The sequence below is a fragment of the Dioscorea cayenensis genome, unplaced genomic scaffold, assembly GCF_009730915.1.
Source record: "Dioscorea cayenensis subsp. rotundata cultivar TDr96_F1 unplaced genomic scaffold, TDr96_F1_v2_PseudoChromosome.rev07_lg8_w22 25.fasta BLBR01001218.1, whole genome shotgun sequence".
NCBI classification, from domain to species: domain Eukaryota; kingdom Viridiplantae; phylum Streptophyta; class Magnoliopsida; order Dioscoreales; family Dioscoreaceae; genus Dioscorea; species Dioscorea cayenensis.
In genome coordinates, this window is record NW_024087609.1 from 26,145 (window position 1) to 32,376 (window position 6,232).

At 40.5% G+C, this 6,232-nt stretch overlaps 1 non-coding gene across 1 annotated transcript; it reads right to left on the minus strand.

Annotated features, from left to right (window-relative positions):
• Nucleotides 1-259: 259 nt before the first annotated feature.
• LOC120255862 lies at nt 260-366 on the minus strand. The gene has a single exon (XR_005535120.1). It is a non-coding gene; the product is annotated as a small nucleolar RNA R71 (small nucleolar RNA).
• Between the last annotated feature and the right edge of the window lie 5,866 nt (nt 367-6,232).

Sequence of the window (6,232 nt, forward strand, 5' to 3'; positions counted from 1 at the left end):
AATGATACAGCAGTCGGCGCAATTCAATAGTTTGGCTGATGAGGATCCAAACAACCATATTGAAAACTTCTTGGAAATTTATGACATGCTAAAGATCAACGGTGTTACGGATGATGCTATAAGATTGAGGGTTTTCCCATTTTTTCTAAAGAGAAGCAAAAAGCAGTGGCTATATTCTTTACCACAAGCATCCATCATGACATGGAATGAAATGGTCGAAACGTTTCTTGCAAGGTACATTCCTCCGGGGAAATCAACAAAGCTTCATAATGAGATATCGTCGTTTGTTCAGATGGAGCTCGAGTCCTTGTTTGAGACATAGGAATGATTCAAGGACCTATTGTGGAAGTGCCCACAACACGGATTCCCCAAGTGGATGATCATTTAGAATTTTTTACAACCAGTTGAATCCAAGTACAAGAAAGCTTCTAGATGCCGCCGCATTAGGTACAATGGGGAACAAGACCCCTGAAGAAGCCTGGCTGTTGGTAGAGGAAATGGCCATGAATAGCTACTAATGGAATGCAAGGGAAAAGAAAAAAGTGGCAGGACTCTATGAAATTGATGTGGATACATCTTTAGCAACCCAAGTAGAGGCATTGAGCAAGAAATTGGATACATTGACTTCACTGAGGATGGCCACTATCACAAGTTGTGATAGTTGTGGGGTTTCACATATGCCGTATGATTGTCCTATTTCGATTACTCTTTCAGCCCCGCTGAACAAGTAGATTTTGTGGGTGATAAGTGCTTGTGTGATATGAATGCGAAGCATTCTTTCCTTATGTTGAGCATTACTTTCTCGGGTTTTTACACTAACATGTGTGTTTTTATGTTACTTTTGTGCAGGTAGGGTTGTGAGGCCGAGTATGAAGGAAAGAAGCCAATGTGGATCATAATGCACCGATTTTGGAGGAAATCTTGCTAAGGTTCAAATACGAAGACATAGGTCGGGTGTGAGATGCTAGAGTGTGTGCGAACCTCCTCGTATTTGAGTTAGCACAACCATTTGGAGGGGCACAAGGGCAGTCACACTCAAGCATTCCGACTTATGCATATAGAACAAGATCTCCACCAACTTGTCCGTTATTAAAGAAGCAAAGTGATCCACGACGTGAACGTGTGCCCGTTTGTATCACCACGATGAAAGTATGGACTCGGGAAGTATTTTAGGCCAGGTACTGTAGCAGAACATTTGTAGCGAAAGTACTGTAGAAGCAATGTTCACAGCCGGCCAAGAAAACAGGAATTCAGAGAATCCACACGGCCGTGTGGAAATTATACATGACCGTGTGGAAATTCCACATAGGCGTGTGAAAAATCCACAGGCCCGTGTGGTCGCCCGATTCCAGCCCTATTTAAAGCCGATTCAGCCCCGATTTCAGTATTCTTTTCTCCAACTTTTCCCCAACTTGAGAGGGGGTTTCGGCTAGGGTTTTGAGAGGTATTGGCTAGGGTTTTGGAGAGGTTCTACGGCTCTGACATCGTCATTCCTTAGGAAGAAGGTTGGTAGGGGCTCTCCATCGAGGCGTATCCTATACTGGACAAGGGAATCTTTGGATAACGAGTAGAGGACTTTCCACAAGACCATCGACACGACTATCGAGGGGGTTTCTCTATGGATTCATTGCTTTTACATTCTATTTCTTTGATTGTACTTAGCTCCATGGAGAGCTAAACCCCTAGTGGGTACTTGGGTATTTGTGAACAGTAGGATATATGTGTTTCATTGAATCTCTTTATTATGCTTTCAATTAATTGATGTTTATTGTGAGTTCCAATCTTGAATGCTAGATAGTATAAAGATTTCCCCTAGAGTGACACTAGGGTTGAGAGTTCTTGTTGGTAACCTTGTGAGTGAGTGACATACCACGTTTATTAGACAAAGCTAGATTGAGAGGATGAGTCGAGAGGCACAGGAGCGACCCCTTTCCCCTCTGACGTGATAGATTCTACCTCCGTTCCACGAGTTTTTTGCAGCCATAATAGAGTGAATGGTCTAAGAGATGACCCTCCACTGGGGCTTAGTTGCGCATGCAACGGAGTGAAGTATTGCGGTGATCTTAGTATCTAGGGCTTAATTATGGTTAGGGACCTTCCACCTGGACCAAAGGGTTAGGTCTATAATTAGGAAGAGATTTATCACTTGGAATCCCTAGAGCTCATTGCAACTCTATTCGAGTGCGAGGTTGAGAGGTTATTTAATCTCTCCTCCGGGACATGTATAGGGTTAGGCACAGTTGACCTTAGATTTGGGACTATGTATTTAAGGATTTCCACGACTCACCATTGCATTGATTAGGAAGCATAATAGAGGGTTCTTGCACTTGAAACGATTGTCCTAGGCGGAGCATTATCCGAGTACCCCATTTTTTTCGATTGCCTTACCTCCCTCTTTACTCGTACTCTCTTACTTGTTGTTTTTACTTTTGAGAATTGAATCATTGTCACACTTATCACTACTGATCTTTCACATAACTAAGAAGCGGATTAAGTGTTTTTATTCCCTATTCCCTGTTGATTCGATACACGCTCATCCGGGATTATTACTTTGACAAACCCGTGCACTTGGAGGATATACGCAAGGGGATCTTGTCAAGTTTTTGGCGCCATTGCCATGGAATATGCGTTTAGAAAAAGGTGGAATGCTAGGGAATGGGGCTAAACAGCTACCAATGGAATGCTAGGGAGAAGAAAAAGGTGGCCAGTCTCCATGAAATAGATGCGGTAACTTCATTGGCGGCTCAAGTGTAAGAAAAAGGGGTATAATTGAAGACATACTTGTCAAGGTGCAAAAATACATCTGTCCTATAGATTTTATGGTACTTGATGTGGATGAGGATATCTATGTACCATTAATACTTGGGAGGTCATTCTTGTGCCTTCCAATGCTCTTATTCACATGGATGGTAGGGAGATGAAATTGAGAATCGGAGATGAGAAATTAACTTAGGGCCTTATTGAAGCCATGTAACATTCAATTGATTTTGAATACTCCCTTAGTGTCACTCTAAGGGAGTATTCAAATAATCAAACATTCAAGATTGGAACTTACAATAACATCAATTAATTGAAAGCATAATAAAGAGATTCAATAAAACTAATACATCCTAGGGTTCACAAATACCCAAGTACCCACTAGGGGTTTAGCTCTCCATGGAGCACAATACAAATGATAATGAAATCAAATGTAAAAGAAAGCAATCCATAGGAAAAACCCGCTCGATAGTCGTGGCAATGGTCTTATAGAGAGTCCTCTACTTGCCAAATCAATCCAACGGAGGCTCCCTTACAGAGCTTCTTCCAAAGAGATGATGATGTCAGAGCCGTAGAACCTCTCCAAATCCCTAGCCAATACCTCTCAAAACCCTTGCTGTAGCCCTCTCTCAAGTTGGGGAAAAGATGGAGAAAAGAATCCTCAAATCCGGCCTGAAATCAGCCTTAAATAGGGTTAGAATCGGGATTACACACGCCCCTGTGGATATTCCACATGGGCCTGTGTAATTAATGCATGGGCGTGTGGAATTTCCACACGCCTGTGTGGCTCCTCTGTTTTGCTCCTTCTTCAGTCGGATATGAATAGTACCTGCTACAGTGACGGCCCAAAATACTCCCAAATCCATGCTTTCATCGACGTAACATAAACGAGCACACGTTCACGTCGTAGAACGTCTTGGTTCTTCAATAAACGGTCACGTTGGTGGAGATCTTGCTAAATATGCACAAGCTGAAATACTGGAATATAACTGCCTTCGTGCCCCTCCGAATCATTACCTTAGCTTGAATACAAGGAGGTTGGCATACATTCTATCATTCTAAACCCGATTCATGTCTCCGCGTTTGAGCCTTCTCAAGATCTCCTCCAAATAATGCGTAAAACGATCTACAATGGCTTTTTTCACAAATAATCGGCTTCACAACCCAACCTGCATAAAAGTACATAAATACACACATATTAGCGCTACAACATGACAAAAGTAATGCCCATCATAAGGAAATAACGCTTCATATTCTTATCGCACAAGCACTTATCAATAAGATCTAGGGATACCTAGGAGTGCAACCAATTCCTAAAGATAGACCTAACCCTACTTCTAGGAGAAAGATCCATAACCCCCTACAAGATCCTGGTGGAGAAATCTCTCAATCTCATGCCTTGCACTAGATATGGTTGCATTATGCTCAAGGAATACAAAGATAGGAGGCACTCATCGGAAGGGAAAGGGGGCACTCAACTATCTCATGACTTGTCCTCTTAACCCTCTTTAATCTTGAAATTCTAACTCAAATGGAGACCTCTCTCTCACCAAGCCAATAAATCATGCATTACCAATCAATCACAAAGATCAATATGACATGCTAGTAATGAGAAAAGAAGATCAAAACTAAAATAAACTCGAAATTAATAAAAACATAAAGTTTTGCAATCTAATGGACTTGCTTCTAATGCCTACCAAGTACATCCTATGATTCTTGTGTTTGCTCAAGAGTAATGTTACATTTATGGTTCTCAAATACACTAAGTTTTGCTAAGATAACTATGGGTTTCATACACATCAAGTTTTGCAATCACCAAGGTGACTACAACTATGGCAATCTACACACTAAGTTTTACCTAACAACTGTGCAAATCAAGTACATCAAGTTATGCAAACACATGATTTAACACAAGAATACACTAGAACTCCATAGACATTAAACGCAAGTAAATCAACATAACACAAAAACAACCAAGTTCATATATTGGGGGCATCGGAGAATGAATAGCCACTCATAGTTTTACAAATCAACACAAGACTAAAGAAAACAAAAGAAATAGAAGCCATAAAAGACTCCCCCCTTTGCTTATCAACCACTACGATGGTGATCCGATGATGTCCCACCGGCTAAGCTTTGCTCCACTCGTGCTCTTACACCATAGCTTCACTTTAGCCCAGGAAATATGAAGGGGAAGACCATGGCAGCCGCCCCCAAGAAGAATAAGAGAGAATGCCTTGCCAATTACCTAGATCTAGTCTAAAAAGATGTTTTTCGGGGTGGGCACAGTCGTTCTTAGGTCGTGCTTTTCCCCCTAATTGTCTTAAGAGAGACTAAGCAATTGAATCAGAAATTTAGTATAAGCACGCCCCTACAAGGAGCACAGAAACTGTTCTTTTTTCCAGACTCGTGCTATAATGATTTGCTATGATAAATCACTACAGTACTCAGCTAGAGTATTTTTGCTATATTGTTCATGCTTCTCATGATGCAGAGTTACAAGGATTATCATGGGTAGGAGCATGCCCATGCTCAGACCGTGCTTCACCTGTAATACTGTGTTTTTACCTTTTTTCACACTATAATTTTGCTGAATCCTGTTCTTTTGCACAGAAAATTATTTTCCTGCAAAAAATACACAATAATACCCATAGTAGCACGAATCACGACAAATAAATGCTTAAAGACAAGATAAACACATAAAAAGGGTATAAAAAAATCTATATGAATTGCACTCGTCAAATACCCACAATTGAATATTTGCTTGTCCTCAAGCAAAACACATCAACACACAAGAAAATAGATGAGTACATGACCTCTAATCTCAATATAATTAGAATTTCAAAAGTATAGGGAGAAGCCAGTGATCAATGTGTGTTCAGCTGATCAAAATGATAAGTCTCACCCTCACCAGATACTCCCCCGTGTGTGTGTGATTACCTTAAATTATATGGTCCATGCATTGTTGGATCAACTTAGTTAACAATGAGCTTATTCCACACTATACTAAATGAGTAGTAGTTTCATACACCCCAGAGGTAGCCTTCACTGTTGGTAGGTCATCAAATGTACACTTGTAATGCCCAAAATTTGACTACTTAAAAGCGGCTTTCACTCTTCTAGTGCAATAGGTCTTTCTACCATCTTTTAACAAAGTTTTTACAAATAACCGGTAGGGCATGCCATAAGGAATCCGACTTTCCAGGTTTTTTTTTTTGACAAACAAAGAGCACTAATAGTCATTTAGCTAAAACGTTCCGTAATCACAAGTGAGAAGTAATGGGATTTCCAAAGCAAGAGTGAGAATAACAATTAAGCTCAATAAAAATACACTAACACACTAATGTCCCCCTAGACTTAGAAATTCCATAAAACAAAATCATAGATCTTCTTAGGTCATGCCTCATCACAATAAATACAAAAGTAAAACCCTCCCCCACACTTAAAATGTACATTGTATTCGATGTACAAATAC